Below are 21,259 nucleotides of genomic sequence, written 5' to 3'. Positions count from 1 at the left end.
TACATTTACAGTTAAATCCAAAAGATAATAGTATTACACATTAACTGTACAACTGCTCAATTACAATAATACATATGACTCCAAAATTATTTACATCAAATAGTTACAAGGGTATAATCAAATACCCGTACAAAAGTCTTTGAGTCGTCCCCGGCAATCAGCAGCTCACTCTACTGCTTTTTCCTTGCCTCTATCTGCGACAGCAAAAGAAGCTATCGCTGAGTATAAAAATACTCAGTGGTGCACAATGAAATGTAAAATGCGTAATATAAAATATTTATGAATAATTCACAAATTAAAAATCTCACAATCACATTTCCAAATTTTTCAAAACTCATTATAGCACAGTTTTGGTCAAACAATTTAATAAACACAGTGTTGCCAATTCATACATAACTTAAGCCATGATACAAAATTTCCAATCAATGCCATGTTATACACCACGGCAAAGCGATCTACAACCTCACTAATCGAAATCAATGAGGGAGGTGGCTAGCTAGCTAATGAGTACTTATCCGATCTCGACCTCAGCTGGTAAGTTAGAGAGGGACAAACATAAACGATCTCAACCTCATAAATGGAGGAGGAATAATGTGATACTGTCATGCTAAGTGTGAATTCAAAATCAATTTAAAACAATTATTTCCAATAATTTATGAGAGATCCCAAACAATTTCCAAAGTCATTTTTGCAGTCACAAAGTGGCAACACAATTCATAAATAACACAGTGATTTTATAAAGCATAGTAATTCAAATTTTCAATTGGAAAACAATTACATAAATTTATTGTGCACAAATCTGACATGAATCGCCTCTAGGCCTTGACTCAATCCTTTGTCCTTTCCGGGTCTTTTTCAGCTGAAACACACAATTGACAGTGTTTCAGTATCTTATCTCATAATAAATCCAATAATTAATTCATATATGTTCAATTCTAGCCCCAATATGCTTAAATTAATGCTCTTAAAAATTTTCTTTTTGGGGTTACTATTCAAGTCAAAATGTTGACTTTCTTATGCTTAATAGGTATACACCCACATACCACATTTTGGGTACCTAATTTGCTGGTTTTAATTGTTTCTTCAAATTTTAGGTCTTTTAGGTACCATTTCAAAATTTTCTTTGTGAATCACTCCATTTGGAGTTTTGTATCCCAAGATATGGCCTTTTGAACATGGCTAGCCGGATTGATTTAACCCAGATTTCTGGGCACCTAATTTGGTTCTGGCAATTTTGGACCATTAAGTTTGGGTGGCAAAATAACTTAGATATGGGTAGAATTTGGGTTGGTGTTCTTCATGAAAGTTGTTGTGCTATGTCATACCTTTCGAATGCCACAAAAATCAAGTCATTTGGACCTGTATAGCCCAAGTTATGGCTAAATTCATTTGGTCATTTTGGTACAGTGGCAGTGCACTATACCCAAGTTCACTGTGTTATGGTCATTTTCTGGGCATGATTCCTAAATGAAAAAAGTGTCATTATGTGTTTTTTTTCATTCCCAATTGGCATCTCACCAATTGGGTTGGTAAATTTTCAGTTTTGGTCCCTGAAATGGACTTAGGTCAAGCTACTAGAATCTGTACACTAACCAATCCGAATTACAATTTCATTCTATCAATTCACACACATCACAAATGATCCCAATTGACCATTTCTCAACTCAACTAAGGTCAATTGCATCAATTGACCATTTCACCAATTTTTCTGAAATTTTCAAAATGTTCAAGAACCCTAATTACCTAAGTTTAAAATCTAATGAAATCAAAGTGTCTATTCATGGTCTACATACATAATTCAATCTAAACAACCATTCAAATACATCAAATTCATTCAATTCCATCTTCCTCTAATGCTGGCCGAATTCACTAAAAGTCCCTAAATAATTGTTTTCTTTGATTCTTAGGTTAAAATCTAAGTTAAATTAACTTAATACATGTGCATCAAAACTAAAATTTCAAAGTAAATTGCTTACCTTCACTTGAATTCCAATTCTTCAATTTCACTCCCTTTTTCCTTTTCTTTTCTTCTTCAATCTCTTTCTCAAGTGAGGTTAACAAGGTTTAATGGAACAATTTGGGGGCAAGATAGGGTTAAGTGGGAGTTTACAAGCTTGTATCAAGCTTTCATGGAGGAAGAACAATGGTAGAGAGAGGAGAGGTGGCTGCCGATTTTAGTGAGGAAGAAAGAGTGATTTTTGTGTTTTAATTTTAATGTATTTTGTCTTTAATAATGATTTTTGACTTGGTCAAAAATTGGCTAAAATTAAAATTACTTATTACATCATGTGTGATGTCATCGACATGATGTAATAAATCACTTTTTCCAATTTCTTTCTTTTTCTTTAATTTTTTTGCTTCTTTAATTTAATTCTCGATTCAAAAATTTTTATTTCTCCGATTTTATTGGACAGTTAGGTCAGGAGTCAGGTCTAGGGGTGAATTGATAAAATTGCCCCTCGCTGGTTCGATTCGGTTTGCAAGTTATTCGATATTTCTTCCGGATCCCTGACCTAATTATTTGACTTGCTTAACAATTCTTTTCTGTGATTTTCTCTTTTCTATTGTGTTCGCAATAGTCCTAAGGACCGCGGCATCACATTTTTTGGTTCAAAATTCGGATTGATAGCTGTCGAATCCACCATAAATTAAATTAACAGAAATTACCAATTATGAAATATTTTCTACAGTAAGTGGTAAATCCAGGTCAAACCCTAGAGACTGAATTATTAAATTTCATGCACTTGTGTAATGGAAAAAGAAATAAAGGTTTGGGGGGGGGGGGGTTGTTAATTCACAATCCAAATAAGAAATCAAAAATCCAAAATTAAGATCTAAAAATAAGAAACTCTCCAATTAAACAAACTTCAGTCCAAGGTAATTCACATTCCAATGCATTGATTTGATCATAGACAAAAGAAATACAATTATATCTTATTGAATACTTAACGTAGATTTATCAAACAGCGAGGTAAACTCCTGACTTCCTTATAATCATTAATTCGAGCCCAGCACTCTTATTGACTCTAATTATTAACTGAGTTGATATTAAGCAATCCTCATTAAATTAATAACTGCTTTAAGAAAAGGAAGTAGTTAAGCTGAATAACAATTTATGAAGCATAAATCATTTAATCTACCCTATTATTTCCTTAGGTTATTATCGAAAACTTGGATCATAATCAATAAAAACTAATTACTACTCATGTTCAATCTTACACAACAATTACGGATTATGAAGATGAACTAGCAATTGATCAAATCAAACAATTAACTAATAGGCTTTTTTAGCAAATCATTCAACAGATTAAAAACAATTATGTAACACCCCTAATTGCATAGCCTGGTATATTTCACTGTTCCGGTGACCAGTGTCGGTCCGGACAATTAAGGGGATTAGAACCACACTCAAGACAATTAGAGAAGCCAAAAACACAAATAATTAGTAATGTCCAATTAGTTAAGTATAAATAAGAAAAATAGAACATAAGAAGTTAAACGAGCCGAGAGTCACAGCGATGGGTGACCTTCTCGGGAACGATTGCGAAGTCATTTTAAACTCAAATTTCGAACCGTAAAATGTGACGCCGCGGTCCTTAGGACCCTTATAAACACAGTGGAAAAGAGAAAATCACGAAAAAGAACTGTTAAGCCAGTCAAATAATTAGGTCAGGGAGCCAGAAGAAATATGGAATTATTTGCAAACCGGGTTGAACCGGCGAAGGGCAATTTGGTCAATTGACCCCGAGAGCTGACTCCTGACCTAACTGTCAAATAAAATCAGAGAAAAGAAAATTTCGGGAACAAGAATTAAATTAAAGAACTAATAGAAAAAAAAAAAGAGAAAATGAAAAAGTTAAAAAAGTGTAGGAAGATGACATCATGCATGATGCCATAAGTCATATAATTAATAAATTAATTAAATGAATTTTTGGGGTCTTCCATAAGACAAAATAAATAAAAGAAAGGAAAAAAAAAATTTCATTGTCTTCTTCTTCCCTTCCAAGATGTTCTCTCTCCCTTAGCTCTCTCTCTCAAACTCCATTAGAGCTCTTAAGTCAAGCTTCATAAAGCTTCAATCCCACCATAAAAACCTTGCTCTCCAACATTAAATCTTATAGTTAGACCTAGATAAGGAGCTTGACAACAAAAAGAAAAAGAAAGGAAGGAGTTTTGAAGAGGGAGAAATTCAAAAAAAAAAGGTTAGTAAGCAAACTTAATGATTTTAGTTTGATTTCTACATTTTTAACTTATTGAACTTGTAAATAAATTTTAAATAAAAGAAAAATTTGTTGAGGGACCATGAGTGAAATTCGGCCAGCATGTGTATAGGGGTATATTTTCATGGTTTGATAGATTTAAATACATATGTGAGCTTGTTTGAAATGAAGAAACATGTATGTATGCATGGAATTAATCAAATGCAACAATTTAGTGTGGTTAGGGTTTGGATACTTAGGGTTTAGAGATAAAAAATGTGAGAAACTTGTAAATGGTGTCTTTGACCTAATATGAAGTGAAAATGGTCATTTGTGACCTAATTAAGTGTGTTAAAAGTGTTGGAATTAAAAGCCAATTCGGATTGGATAAGGTCATGTTGCTGCAGCAAGACAAAACCTGCTTTGAGGGACCAAAAATGAAATTTTACAAGTCTAATGGATATGGGACCAATTGGGGATGAAAATAGGCACTAAATGACACAATTTTCATTTAGGAAGCCTGCCCAAAAAGTGACTAAAACCTAGTGAACAAAGTGGCCGAAGTCGGAAAATCGCAGGCTGCCTCTGCACAAACTGACCAAATGAACAGTATTTGTTCATTTGGTCATAACTCGAGCTAGGCAGGTCAAAATGACCTGAAATTTTACCAGTAATTAGATAAGATATAAATATAAAACTTTTATGAAGAATACCAACCCAAATTATGCCATTAACCCAATCAAAATACTGAGCAAAGTTGGTGACCTGAATCTGCAGAACTGCAGATTGCTATATGAACAGTAAAGTTTCAATGGCTATAACTCTCTCTAGAAAACTCCGATTTAGGCAATTCTTGAACTGATGGAAACCTAAGACATAGTAGAACATTTCATATGAAGAAAATTAAACCAAATTATGGACCTAACTTGATCAAATTGCTGAACGAAATTGGAATCAATAATCTGCCATAATAAAATTCTGCAGCATGAACAGTAAATATAATTTGCTTATAACTTGAGCTAAAAAACTCCAATTGGGGTGATTCAAAAAGGAGAATAAACTTAAGACAATAAGGAACATTTTCTATGAAGAAAGTTTTGTCAAATTCCAACAGTAAACTGACCAATGAAACAGTACAATTAGGGACACCAAAATTGAAAATTTGGCAATTTTGCCTAAAAGGCCTAAGTTTTGAGAAAATGACCAAAAGCAACAAGTTTAGTGACCAAAATGTGGTATGTGGATGAAGTTGGAATTTCCATACCTATTATGCCTTAGAAAGTCATTAATTTGACTTGAATAGTGCAGTGAATAGTAACCCGAAACACAAAATTTCAAGAACGTCGAATTTAGCACGTTAGAGCTAGGTAAAAGTGAAGTTAAATTTATTATTGGATTTATGCTAAGTTATGGTATTGAAACACTGTGAAATTGTGTGTTTTAGTGGAAAAGAATACCGGGACAGAACCCGAGGAGTCGAGTCAAGGCCAACAGGCGACTCGTTTGAGGTTTGTGTACAAACGTATACTTTTTGTAATCATCTTTTGCATACTATTTTGAATAATATGAAATATTGGATTATGGCATTCTTATGATGTTTTGATTTAAATTGTTGAAAGTTATTATGTATATTGAAATGACAATGTTTAGCAAATTGTTAAGATAAGTTTTGAAACCAAAGTGTCATGACCATATATTTGAACATCTCACTAGCACGACTAGTGGGGGTAATTAGTTTCGAATTTTGATTCCTTTTCTGAAGAACTGTTGAGGTGTGCCAGTAGAAGAGGATGTGAATGGATATCCATATATTTGAGCTTGCTAGCCTTGTGATGTGATTTCTCTTTAGCCTCTGGCTATTGAGATTCTATTTGTTTCGAATGGCATGATCTAACTGTGGGTTTTATGAAATGTGTTTTGATACTTTGAAATGAACTTGGTTTGCATTTAAAATCTCACAATGCATGATTTGTACTTAATTATCATATTCAGCCAAATTTTTGAATAAATGTGATTTAAGTTTTGCATAAAGATTATTTTAGTATGTTGTGCACCACTGAGTCCTAGTACTCAGCGATAGCTTTTATTGCTGTCGCAGATACAGAGACTAGAAGAGCAGCAGACTGAGCTGCTAAGGATTAAAGATCATTCTGCTTGAAGTTATCGGGTATAATTTATATCCTAATTGTAAATATTTCTTTTGATGTATATATTGCACATAAATGTATGGACATGTAAAAATGGGTCTTGAGCAGTTTGTATAAAATTTATATAAAGTTGTAATATATATTGTAGTTTGAAATTCTCTTAATGTAAATTTTGTAATGATGTATCTAAATTATTTTGTTTCTAATGAATTATGAATGGAACTATTTTATTTAATTTGAATGAAATAGATTGCTAGTAATTTGATGATCATTGGATAGTGGATTTGAAATTTGAAAGTTGATAAATGTGTTGAGAAATTGATTGAGATTGAGTATGAAATTGAAGCAGTAGTTGAGAAAAATTTTTAGAAGTGCTTTTTACAGGTATTTGAAGAACTGTTTTCTCAAAATACAAAGGGAACTCTGTCAAAATTTTTATAAAATTTGCGTAAAAATAAAATGGGCCAAAAATATTAACTAGTTTTAATTTTAACTAAATGTTTTAAGTACTTATTAGAAAATGCTCACCACTTATCAAAAGTAAGAAAATTGTTTTAAAATCCCTTGTAGGGTACTTAATGAATTATCGGTAGGTGAAGTTCGGTAGTTCATTAGGTATTCTACGGGATCATGTTATGCCTTACAAAGGGGTAAGGTATGACAAATTAAATCAGAAAACAATAGATATTCTAAAAAAACATAAATTAAATTAAGAACCTGGTCTCACAAATCACACATAGGAACTTGAATCCCTTGAACTGAATTAAAAACTTAGCCACTCATGTTCATAGCTTACAGAAAAATAAAGAAAAATAAAGAAGAAATCTAAAAAGAGAATGGAGAATGAAAGCCTTCAAATGGAGAACGAAGGTCTGAATTGGGATGCTTTTAGCTGCTGCCCAAAGATGTATTTATAGTCAAAAACCTAATCCCAAAGATAGGAACCAAACTAGGAAAAGTTTTGAAATTCAAAAAGGCAGATTTTCAGCCTGCATTCACATTTTTGGAATCAAGGCCAATTTTCAGTGACTTTCTTTCCAAATCTGCCTCTACTGTCTTCAGGAAAGTTGTAGCCCTATTTCTTAGCTTTCCAACGGGTACTCATTTGCCCAAATCCGAGGTCTACAACCCAAGTTATGGCCCAAAAACTGAGATTGGTTCAGACATATAGTCTAGCCCATAGTGACGACTTCATTGCCGTTTTTGACAATTCAAATGGCCTCATCTCGCATCCAGCCCTTCATAGAAGTTGTAGAGGTGGCTCTTAAGGTTCAATTGGGCTTGGCCTTGCTTCATCTGGACGTCTAAAACTCCAGATACAAAATAAATATTGAAACTGGTTATGACACATCTAGTTTGGGCTTTTGCATTAAATCCATAACTCATTTTGTCAACCATGGAGACTGATTTGGGCCTTGGTCCCTTTTATCATTTGAAGTGCTCTATCTTAGCTTTTCAATGGATTAAACAGCACTCAAATTGGAGATCCACAACTTTAGAAACACCTGAAAAATACAGCAAAGATAAAATACTGAAAATTTCTCCATTTAACACAATTATTCCACAACTATCTAAAAATATGTCTAGATGATAAATATATTTTAACCAATTGAATTAAACATAAAAACACACTAAAAACACTAAATGTGATGGGAATAAAATTAATAAATTATGCACTTATCAAATTCCCCCACACTTATTCCATGCTTGTCCTCAAGCATGACTTAAACTCTTAATCAACTCCACTTAGAAGTTCTTTAACTTCACCCTATCACAACATTCTCTAACAAAAGATTAAAAATTTGAAAGAAGCAAATAAGGTAATAACCATCACAAAAAATTTCATCAACACTATATCAATAATTTTCCAACACAAAACGAAAGGCTTGAAATCAATTAAGCTCACACAATTAAAGTTCCATAAAATTTTTAAGTCAATACACACCAAAACACAAGGTTAATTTATCAAGGTACAACAATTAAAGCTCTTTGCAAATGTTAGGGGAGATAGAAATGCCCTTTTTTTTTTAATTTGAAATTGGTACTTATCTCCTGTCACAGTTACTTTTTTTTTTTTCAACCGTCACCTTCATAAAAGTACCTTGCTCATATCCTAGCTAGCTTTTGGCTTGAGAATCGACATGGGGTTCATGAAGACCCCTGGTTAGTTTACTTAACTAAAATAGCGGAGTAATTTTCAAGTTTAACCTTTTATTTCCCCCAATTTATGCATCTACATATTATAAAGTGCCCTAATAGATTAAACAAAGTTCTGAAAAATGCATGATATTAGTTTAAAGTATACATAACTAATTATTTCACCATTAAATCAAGCCTAAATGATTTATGCAGAAAAAATTGCTATATGGTATGGAGAAGAGAGAAAATTCATCATTAAAGTTACTATTACCTTGCATAAAATCTCAAAATTTCAATATAAAATAGAAAAGTCATTTCAAGGACAAAGCATTTCTCTCCGAGAGTTAATATAGAATCATGAATCAAGCTTATGAGAATAAATTTTATATATATATATATATATATATATATATATATATATATATATATATATATATATATATATATATATATATATATATTTAGCAATTAAAAAGATTGCAGCAACAAATTTCTCCTCCCCTACACTTAAAACTTACATTGTCCTCAATGTAAATCCCAAATGCAAAAGAAAAGAAAAAAAATGCTAGAAAATAAAATAAAGTAAGGAAAAGAAAACAAATCTGATTGTGGCTAACAAGCCACCCATGGGTTGCCTCCCAAGAAGCGCCTTTATTTAACGTCGTTAGCTTAACATGGCAAAGCTCCTTAATCCGCATAAATTGGGTTACTCAATTTGAGCTCCTCCACTGTATGCTCCTGAAACCCTTCATAAAATGGCTTGAGTCTATGACCGTTGACCTTGAACACCTTATTAGTTCTTAAACTTTGAATTTCAACTGCACCATAAGGAAACACATTAGTAACAACAAAGGGTCCAATCCAATGAGAATGCAACTTACCACGCATCAGCTTTAATATGGAATTATACAATAAAACCTTTTGCCCAACCACAAACAGCTTCCTTAGAATTAGTTTGTCATGGAATGCCTTGGTCTTTTCTTTATAGATCTTAGAATTCTCATAAGTCTCAAGTCGAATTTCTTCTAATTCCTGCAATTGTAATTTTCTTTCCACACCAGCAGTATCCAAATCCAAATTACAATGTCTAACAGCCCAATAAGCCTTATGTTCTAACTCAACAGGAAGGTGACACAACTTACCAAATACCAATCTGTAGGGAGACATACCTATGGGTGTCTTATAAGCAGTCCTGTAAGCCCACAAAGCATCATCAAGTCTAAGGCTCCAATCTTTTCTATTTGGCTTCACTGTTTTTTTCCAAAATAGACTTGATCTCTCTGTTAGACACCTCTGCTTGCCCACTTGTTTGAGGGTGATAAGTTGTTGATATTTTATGAAAAACACCATATCTCCTCAATAATGCCTCAACAGTTCTATTATAAAAATTTATGCCCCGGTCACTGATTAAAGCTTTAGGAACTCCAAACCTGCTAAAAATGTTTGACTTGATAAACCCAACAACAGCTTTAGAATCATCAGTCCTGGTGGCTTTGGCTTCCACCCATGTCACACCTTACCCCTCCATAAGGCATAACATGATCCCGTAGAATACTTAATGAACTACCGAACTTCACCTACCGATAACTCATTAAGTACCCTAAAAGGGATTTTAAAACAATTTTCTTACATTTTGGAAGTGGTGAGCATTTTAGTGAACATTAAAAAAAAAACCATTTATTCAAAGCTTAAGGACTAGTAAAAATTTTTGTCCATTTAATTTTTGCCGCAAATTTTATAAAAATTTTGACAGAGTTCCCTCTGTATTTTGAGAAACCAGTTCTTCAAAGACCTGTAAAAAGCACTTCCAAAATATTTCACAACTCCCAACCACCAATAATTCTCAAAACAACTCAATACAAGGCACTTCAAATAATTTCACAATACCAATCAAGATTTCTCATCTCAAAATATTTAATATCTTCATTAACAAAATATAAAGTAGTAAATTCATATGTACAAATATTAGATTTACAGAAGAAAATCAAAGAAAAATATGATTACAATTTATTTACAACATATTTACAATTTATTTACAACTGCTCAATTTACATTGATACTTATGACATTACAGTATTTACATCAAAATAACCACAAGGGTCTAAAATAATACCCGTACAAAAGGGATCAAGAAGTTCTTGTCAATCCCGCAGCTCACTCTGCTGCTTTCTCCTTACTCTTATCTGCGACAGTAAATTAAACTATCGCTGAGTATAAACATACTCAGTGGTGCACAATAAAAATTTAAAATGCGATACATAAATCATTTATTGATGAAACATAATTTGAATACTTCATAACCACATTTCACAAATATCAAAGCTCATAATAACTCATTTTTGTCAAATAATATATTAAACACAGTTTAGTTAAACAATTTCATAAACACAGTGTTGCCAAAATCATACACAACTTAAGCCATGACACAAAATTTCCGATCAATGCCGTGTTGTACACCACGACAAAGCAATCTACAACCCCATTAATCGAAATCAATGAGGGAGGTGGCTAGCTAGCTAATGAGTACTCATCCGATCTACAACCTCAACTGGCAAACCAGAGAGGGAGGAAAATAAACGATCTCAACCCCATAAATGAAGGAGGAAATGTGATACTATCATGCTAAGTGTGAATCCAAAATCAATTTAAAACAATTATTTTCAACAATTTATGAGAGATCCCAAACAATTTTCAAAGTCATTTTTGTATTCACAAAGTGGCAACACAATTCATAAATAACAAAGTGATTTCATAAAGTATAGTAACTCAAATTTTCAATTGGAAAACAATTACATAAATTTATTGTGCACAAACCTGACTGGAGTCGCCTCTAGGCCTTGACTCAGTCTCTCCAAGCTTCCAAGTCTTTTTTAGCTGAAACATACAATTTCATAGTGTTTCAGTACCATAACTTAACATAAGTCCAAAAATAAATTTAACTTCACTTTAACTAGCTCTATTGCATTAAATTCTACGTTCTCAAAGTTTTTGTGTTTCGAGTTACTATTCACTACACTATTCAAGTCAAATTGTTGACTTTTTAAGGATTAATAGGTATGGGAACTCCAACTTCACCCACATACCATATTTTGGTCATTAAACTTGTTGGTTTTGGTCATTTTCTCAAAGCTTAGGTCATTTTGGCAAAATTGCCAATTTTCGGTTTTGGTGCTCCGAAGTTGCACTGTTCCATTGGTCGATCTATTGTTGGAATTTGACAAAACTTCCTTCATAGAAAATGTTCCTTATTGTCTTAAGTGTATTCTCATTTTTGGATCACCTCAATCGGAGTTTTTTAACTCAAGTTATGGCCAAAATAAGTTTACTGTTCACGTGCACTGTTCATACTGGTATCTTGGGTTCTGGCAGATTTTGATCCAATTTTGGTCAGTAATTTGATCAAGTTAAGTTCATAATTTGGTCTAACTTTCTTCAGATAAAAGGTTCTACTATGTCTTAGGTTTCCATCGGTTCAAGAATCGCCTAAATCTGAGTTTTCTAGAGAGAGTTATAGCCATCCAAACATTACTGCTCAAATGAAAATCTGCAGAGTTGCAGGTTTGGTAACTTAACTTTGCTCAATACTTTGAATGGGTTAATGGCATAATTTGGGGTGATGTTCTTCATAAAAGTTTTAGATCTATATCTCCTCTAAGCCCTGGCCAAATTTCAGGTCAATTTGACCTGTCTAACTCGAGTTATGACTAAATGAACAGTTACTATTCATTTGGTCAGTTTGGTACAGTGGCAGCCTGCTCTCATTTCACTTTGGTCAATTGTTTCACTAAGTTTTGGTCAGTTTTTGGGCATGGTTCTTCAATGAAATTTGTGCCCTTTTATGTCTATTTTCATCCCCAATTGGTGGCATATCAATTAGACTTGTAAAATTTGAGTTTTGGTCCTTCAAAGTAGGTTTGGTCATGCTGCCAGCAGCATGACCAATTGACCTACGAATTTGGTTTTCATTCCAACAATTCCTACATATCTCTTTTGGTCACTATTGACCATTTTTCATCTCATAATAGACCAAAGTCATCATTTAAGCATTTCTCCAAAACTTGGTTCACAAACCCTAGCATTCAACCCTAATTTACTAAATTATTGTATTTAACTACATTTATGCATCCCTATCCTACTACCATACTCCTACAAACTTACTAACACCTTTAATTTATTCAAAATACATCAAACTTCCCTACATCCATGGCTGGCCGAAATTTTAGTATAGGTTCTTCCCCCATATTTTCATTTCATTTAATGGATTCTAAGCTCATTTAAGTCACAAGCATGCACTTAAAATAGAATTTGAAGGTTAGAATATCAACCTTAGGTGAAACCTTTGATCTTCACTTTTTGTTCTTCTTCTTCTTGCTTTCTTATGCTTTCTCTATACTCTTCAAGATGTAAGAATGAAGTTTATATGGAGAATTTTAGGGAAAGCATGTTTAATTTAGGGTTTTCAAAAACTTGGTGAGACTTATCCATGGTGGAAGATGAAATAAGTGAGAGGAAAGAGAGAGGGGATTTCGGCCAAGTGAGGAAGACAACCTTACAATTCCTTTTTTATTTGTTTTTAACACTAATTATCTTAAATTTTGACTTAGTCAACTTTAATAAAATAAATTATATTTTTGACATCATGTATGATGTCATTTAGATGATGTTATAAGTCATGTTTTATTTCTTTTTCTTTTTCTTTTATTTTTCTATTAGTTCTTTAGTTCAATTCTCGATTCCGAAACTTTCTTTTCTCAAATTTTATTTGACAGTTAGGTCAGGAGTCAGCTCTCAGGGTCAATTGACCAAATCGCCCCTCGCCGGTTCATCCCGGTTTGCAAATAATCTAATATTTCTTCCGGCTCCCTGACCTAATTATTTGACTAGGTTAACAGTTCTTTTTCGTGATTTTCTCTTTTCCACTGTGTTCATAAGGGTCCTAAGGACCGCAGCGTCACTTTTTACGGTTCGAAATTTGAGTTTAAAATGACTTCGCAGTCGTTCCCGAGGAGGTCACCCATCGCTGTGACTCTCAGCTCGTTTAACTTCTTATGTTCTGTCTTTTCTTATTTATACTTAACTAATTGAACATTACTAATTATTTGTGTTTATGGCTTCTCAAGTTGTCTTAAGTGTGGCCCTAATCCCATTAATTGTCCGGACCGACACCGGTCACCGGAACAGTGAAATATACCAGGCTATATAAATAGGGGTGTTACAACCCATTTCGAAACATAATCAACAGTAAGTAATATATAAACAAAGCTAAAAGAAGAAGGAAATGGACCCATAAAATCAATACCCCACACATCAAAAATCTCACAAACAAGTATTGGATTCTGAATAATCTCATTCCTATGGGTTAAACTTCCTGTTCTTTGACATTGTTCATAATTTTTACAAATCAAATATGAATCACGAAATATAGTGGGCCAGTAAAAACCACAATCTAATATTTTTCTACTTGTTCTCTTGGGTCCAAAATGACCTCCACATGCATAGGGATGACAAAAAGCAAGAATAGATTGAATCTCATTATCAGGAACACATCTCCTAATAATTTGATCTGAACAAAATTTTCACAAATACGGGTCATCCCACACATAATACTTACCCTCATTTTTCAATTTCTCTTTCTTAACTCTACTCAAATCAAAAGGCACAACCTTAGTAACCAAATAATTCACTAAATCAGCATACCAAGGGATCATACCTTTCAATTTAAATAACTGCTCATCAAGAAAAAGTTCCTGCAAAGGAACTGGATCTTCTTGTTCACTAACCTGCTCAAATGATCTACTACCAGGTTCTCAACTCCTTTCTTATCCTTGATTTGAAGATCAAATTCTTGCAGCAGAAGGATCCATCTAATCAACCTTGGTTTTGCTTCCTTCTTTGCCAAGAGATACTTCAACGCTGCATGATCAGAGAAGATAATTATTTTAGAACCAAGCAAATATGACTGAAATTTATCTAAAGCAAAAACTATAGCCAAAAACTCTTTTTTGGTTGTAGAATAATTGCGCTGAGCTGAATTGAGTGTTTTGGATGCATAATAAATCACATGAAAGAGCTTCCCAACACGCTGCCCTAAAACTGCTCCCACTGCATAATTATTCGCGTCACACATAATTTCAAATGGTATTGTCCAATTAGGAGCCTGGATAATAGGGGGTGATGTCAATGCAGATTTTAATTTATCAAAAGCCTCCTTGCACTCTTCACTGAACTCAAAAGAAACATCTTTTTGTAAGAGTCTAGACAAAGGCAATGCTATCTTAGAGAAATCCTTAATGAACCTGTGAAAGAAACCTGCATGACCAAGAAAAGAGCGTACTTCCCTCACAGTTATGGGGTAGGGTAAGTTCACAATTAAATCAATTTTAGACTTATCCACCTCAATACCCCTATTAGATACAACATGACCCAAAACAATCCCTTGTTCCACCATAAAATGACACTTCTCAAAATTCAAAATAAGATTTTTCTCAATGCATCTCTCCAGAATAGAAGTTAAATGATGGAAACATGCATCAAATAAATCACCATACACAGTAAAATCATCCATGAACACCTCAATGCAAGTATCAATGTAATATGAAAATATGCTCATCATGCATCTCTGAAATGTAGCAGGTGCATTACAAAGCCTGAAGGACATCCTTCTAAAAGCAAAAGTTCCAAAAGGGCAAGTGAAGGTAGTCTTCTCTTGATCCTCCGGTGCAATCACAATTTGATTATATCCAGCAAAGCCATCGAGAAAGCATAAATAAGACTTACCTGCTAACCGCACAAGCATCTGATCAATGAATGGCAAAGGGAAGTGGTCCTTCCTTATTGCTAAATTCAGCTTGCGGTAGTCTATGCACATTCGCCATCCACTCTGAATCCTTGTTGGAACAAGTTCATTATCTTGATTTGCTACAACAGTGATTCCTGATTTTTTAGGCACTACTTGGACTGGACTTACCCATTTGTTGTCTGAAATTGGGTAAATAACTCTTGCATCCAGTAGCTTTAAAATCTCCTTCTTCACAACCTCCATCATCTGTGGGTTCAATCTCCTGTGAGCTTCTCTACTTGGTTTAGCCTCATCCTCTAGTAAAATCTTGTGCATGCACACTGATGGACTTATACCTTTGATGTCAGCTATTGTCCATCCAATTACTTCCTTGTGTAGTCTCAGAACCCTAGTCAATCTGTCTTCTTCAATCTTTGTTAAATTACTTGAGATGATAACTGGAAGTGTCTCATTATCTCCTAAGTAAACATACTTCAAATGCTCAGGTAAAGGCTTGAGTTCAAGAATTGGTGCCTACACCACGGAAGGTAATAATTTTGTGTGAGATACAAGTAAGTCGATCTTTAGTACTCCATACCTTTTTTGAATAGGAGGTAATGACTGCAATGCCATTACTGCCTCTTGAACCTCTACACTTAATGGTGGATTGGTACTGATTTCTTGAATTCCTTGACTAATTACCATTTCTAACTCATCCTTCATGCTTAACTCAAAGACATCCTTCACAATTGTGTCAACAACATCAATAGAAAAAAACAGAATGATCATCAGCAGGATACTTCATGGCATCAAAGATATTAAATTTAACAGTCTCTCCATCAAACTCCATAGTTAAGGTACCATCATCCACATCAATTTTTGTCTTGGTAGTTTTTAAGAAAGGTCTTCCAAACAAAATCAAAGCTGACTTTGATGTGGGAACACTATCCTCTATATCCAGAATGTAAAAATCTGTAGGAAAAATCAATTCTCCAACATGCACCAACACATCCTCAACTACTCCCAATGGGTAAGCATTAGAACGATCAGCTAATTGAATAATGACACTGGTTTCTTTCAAAGGACCCAAATTTAAAGTTTGAAAAACTAAATTTGACATAACATTAATAGATGCTCCTAAATCTGCCATTGCACGTTCAAATTTAGAATCACCTATTCTACAGGGAATAGAAAACGAACCTGGATCCTTACACTTAGGGGGTAATTTTTGCTGAATTAATGCTGATATATTTTTCCCCACACTGATCTTCTCATTATTCCTCAAGCGCTTTGTAGTGCATAGTTCCTTAAGGAATTTAGCATACTTGGGAACTTGTTTGATCGCATCCAGTAAAGGTATATTCACCTCCACCTTCCTGAAAGTCTCCAAAATTTCTTTCTCTTGTTCTTCTTTCTTTGTCTTGGCCAACCTGCAGGGGAATGGAGGAAGAATAGAATTATTAACCTTATTTAGTTTAGGTTCAGTATTTACCTCAATTTCAGGAACTTCAGACTCTTTTTCTCCTTGCTTCTTCTTTTTTATTGGCTCATGTGGAGTCTGATTATCAACTTCTTTCCCACTCCGCAATAGTATCGCACTTACATTTTCTCTGGGGTTCATGACTGTTTGTGAAGGGAGCTTTCTAGAACCTTGAGCTTCCAGCTTATTCACAGATGACGCTAACTGACCAATCTGCCTCTCTATGTTTTGAATGTTATTTCTGGTCTCCTATTGAAACTATTGTGTATTGTTAACCAAAGCCTTAACAATTTCATCAAGTGACATACCTTGACTTGAGGGAGGCAGAGGTGGAGGCGGTTGTGGTTTATTCACTTGTGGTCTTTGCTGCTGGTATAGTTTTTGCACCGGTTGATTCCCATAACTCAAATTGGGATGATCTCGCCATCTTGGATTATAAGTACTAGAATAGGGATCATACCTGCATTGTGGCTGTCCATAATGTCCTACTGCATTAGCATGTTGCATTGATTTATCCTCTTGTAACGCAGGACACATGTCAGTAGCATGACCTGAACCCGAACAAATTCCACATACCTTAATAGTCTGCATGTTCCCTACAGCCAACTGCCTCACCAAAGAAGTTAAATCAGAAATTTGTTTCTCAAGGTTAGATGTACTTACCTCATTAACCTTCATAGGTGTGTGATCCATTCTCATTTCAAACTGCTAATAATTTGCTGTCATGTTAGCAATTCAGCCTCTTTGCCTCTTCTGGTGTCTTGTCAACCAACGCTCCTCCACTAGCAGCATCTATCATACTACAATCCATTAATAGAAATCCCTCATAGAAATATTGAATCAATAGCTGCTCACTTATTTGATGATGGGGACAGCTTGCACACAGCTTCTTAAATCTCTCCCAATACTCATACAAACTCTCTCCATTGTGCTGCCGGATGCCACAAATTTCTTTTCTTATGTTGGCTGCATGGGAAGCAAGAAAATACTTCTCCAGAAATATCTGTTTCATTCCATTCCAAGAGTTGACAGATCCAGAAGGAAGGTAATACAACCAATCCTTAGCTGTGCCGTCTAGTGAGAAAGGGAAAGCTCGAAGCTTGATTTGATCCTCTAAAACTCCATGAGGTTTCATGCTAAAACACACAATATGAAATTCTTTTAGATGCTTATGTGGATCCTCACCTGCAAGACCATGAAATTTAGGCAACAGATGGATTAGTCCATATTTCAACTCAAAAGCAACATTTAAAGCAGGGTATTGAATATATAAGGCTGTTGGTTTAGATCAGGAGCAGCCAACTCTTTCAAGGTTCTAGCAGCCATGGTTTCGTTTTCGGAATTTGATTTTGAATCTGAATCCGAACTTAACTCCTTTGGAGATTGGACTCCTTCAGATATACTCGAAATCTGCCTAGCTTGCTTAGCCAATTTTCTCAACCGTTTAGCTATTTTTTCTACTTTTGGATCAAAGATCTACTCACTAGATTAAGAAATTCTTGTCATAAACAAAAAGAAATCAAAGTAAAAACAAAAAAATGCCTCAAAACCCTAGAAAACAATCGAATTTGGCCTCAAGAGGGTGGGGCCAAGGAATCCAATGGATTGATTGGTCTTGATCAGAGCGTCATTTCCTTCAAAATAGGTATGGGCTGCCCTCCAAAATCAATCAAAATTCTTAATGAACAGTAACACCATCAAAAAAAATTTTCTTTTTAAAAACCTGAAAATAGCAACACTTCAAAAACAAAAATAATAATAAAATATCCTAACACCAAAAACATGAATTCCAATAAATTTCAGTCCCTGGCAATGGTGCCAAAATTCTTAATGGCTGTCGAATCCACTAGAAATTAAATTAACTGAAATCACCAATTATGAAATATTTTCTGCAGTAAGTGGTAAATCTAGGTCGAACCCTAGAGACTAAATTATTAAATTTCGTACACTTATGTAATGGAAAAAGAAACAAAGGTTGGGGGGTGTTAATTCACAATCCAAAGAAGAAATCAAAAATCCAAAATTAAGATCTAAAAATAAGAAACTCTCCAATTAAACAAACTTCAGTGCAAGATAATTCGCATTCCAATGCATTGATTTGATCATAGACAAAAGAAATACAATTATATCTTATTGAATACTTAACGTAGATTTACCAAATAGCGAGGTAAACCCCTGACTTCCCTATACTCATCAATTCGAGCCCAGCACTCTTATTGACACTAATTATTAACTGAGTTGGTATTAAGCAATCATCATCAAATTAATAACTGCTTTAAGAAAAGGAAGTAGTTAAGCTGAACAACAATTTATGAAGCATAAATCATTTAATCCACCCTATTATTTCCTTAGGTTATTATCGAAACTTAGATCATAATCAATAAAACCTAATTGCTACTCATGTTCAATCTTACACAATAATTATGGATTATGAAGATGAACTAGCAACTGATCAAATCAAACAATTAACTAATAGGCCTTTTTAGCAAATCATTTAACTGATAAAAAATAATTAAATCAGAAAATAATAGATATTCAAAAAGACATAAATTAAATTAAGAACCTGATCTTATAAATCACACATAAGAACTTGAATCCCTTGAACTGAATTAAAAACTTAGCCACTCATGTTCATGGCTTACAGAAAAATAAAAAAAATAAAGAAGAAATATAAAAAGAGAATAGAGAATGAAAGCCTTCAAATGGAGAACAAAGGTCTGAATTGGGATGCTTTTAGCTGCTGCCCAAAGATGTATTTATAGCAAAAAATCTAATCCCAAAGATAAGAACCAAACTAGGAAAAGTTTTGAAATTCAAAAAGGCAGATTTTCAGCCTACATTCACATTTCTAGAATCAAGGCCGATTTTCAATGACTTTCTTTCCTAATATGCCTCTATCCTCTTCAGGAAAGTTGTAGCCCTATTTCTTAGCTTTCCAACGGGTACTCATTTGCCCAAATCTGAGGTCTACAGCCCAAGTTATGGCCTAAAAACCGAGACTGGTACAGACAGATAGTCCAGCCCATAGTGACGATTTCATTGCCATTTTTTATAATTAAAATGGCTTCATCTCACATCCAGCCCTTCATAGAAGTTGTAGAGGTGGCTCTTAAGGTTCAATTGGGCTTGGGCTTGCTTCATTTGGACTTCTGAAACTCTAGATACAAAATAAATACTGAAATTGGTCGTGACACATCGAGTTTGGGCTTTTGCAATAGATCCATAACTCATTTTGTCAACCTTGGAGATTGATTTGGGTTTTGGTCCCTTTTATCATTTGAAGTGCTCTATCTTAGCTTTTCAATGGATTAAACAGCACTCAAATTGGAGACCCACAACTTTAGAAATACCTAAAAAATACAGCAAAGGTAAAATACTAAAAATTTCTCCATTTAACACAATTATTCTATAACTTTCTAAAAATATGCCTAGATGATAAATATATTTTAACCAACTGAATTAAACATAAAAACACACTAAAAACACTAAATGTGATGGAAGTAAAATTAATAAATTATGCACTTATCACGGATTAAGAATGACCTCGTAGTCACTTCTCGGGAAGGTCACCCATCGCTGTGACACCCGGCTCATTTAACTTCTTACGTTCTGTTTTTCTTATTTATACTTACCTATCAGGTAGTCACTATTTATTTGCATTCAGGGCTTATCTAGGTGTCTCAAATGTGGTTCTAATCCCCTTAATTATTCGGATCGATACTAGTCACCAGAATAGTAAAATATACCAAGCCATACAAACGGGGGTGTTACATTTTGCAAGAGAGAGAAGAGGAAAGAGGAGCATGTGAGATTGAGTCTTGCTGCAGAAAAAGGGATGCCATCTGCAACGTTCCAGCAGTAGTTTCTTCACCATTTTTACTGAGTTTTTCTATCCCTTAGCTTAGATTTTCATTTCTTCTTCATTTTTATACTTAGGTTTGTCTTGAAATCATGATTTACTGATCCTTGAGATTCTAGAGATGGGTCTGTAAATATTGCTTTATATTGTGGTTTTTGAACTGATTGAGTCATTTAAATGAGATTTGTTGCATTTTAATTTATTGCTTGTGAGCTTGTTGCCTTGCTTGATGAAAGGGCCCTCATTAAGTTAAGTTTTAATCCTTAACAGATGGACTGAAAAGTGAATGTTTGGGATAGAAAATCTTGCAATAAACTTAGTTTTCTTGGTGTTAGAGATAAGCTAAGAGGATTAAGGGGACTTTTAAAATCAATTAAAGCTTTAATTGGATTTTTATCAGGTTTGAAATACCGTGAAAACATGGTTTGATTTGATGAATATCAACTTTGAAATGCTTGAGAAAGGTTTCAAAGAACTAAGAATTGATTTCCCTCAAAATTACAATTTTCATGTGTTTGGCTAAATTGGGGATAAACCACATGCAAATATTATTGAAAACCCTATCTCTAGAATCACTTTAATTTTTATTGAAGTTAGATTTAATTCCTCCCAATTTGATAATTAGTAATTTCAATTTGAATTTTAGTCATCTAGTTT

The 21,259-nt window shown here is 34.0% G+C and overlaps 1 non-coding gene across 1 annotated transcript; it reads left to right on the top strand.

Moving 5' to 3' along the window:
- The first annotated feature begins 17,600 nt into the window (after nucleotides 1–17,600).
- Nucleotides 17,601–17,707, top strand: LOC131179563 (small nucleolar RNA R71). Its single transcript, XR_009148454.1, has one exon. It is a non-coding gene; the product is annotated as a small nucleolar RNA R71 (small nucleolar RNA).
- The last annotated feature ends 3,552 nt before the right edge of the window (nucleotides 17,708–21,259 follow it).

Source organism: Hevea brasiliensis, chromosome 4 (assembly GCF_030052815.1).
Source record: "Hevea brasiliensis isolate MT/VB/25A 57/8 chromosome 4, ASM3005281v1, whole genome shotgun sequence".
Lineage (NCBI taxonomy): Eukaryota > Viridiplantae > Streptophyta > Magnoliopsida > Malpighiales > Euphorbiaceae > Hevea > Hevea brasiliensis.
Note: the sequence above shows the minus strand (reverse complement) of the source record. Positions and strands in the feature narration are given on the sequence as shown.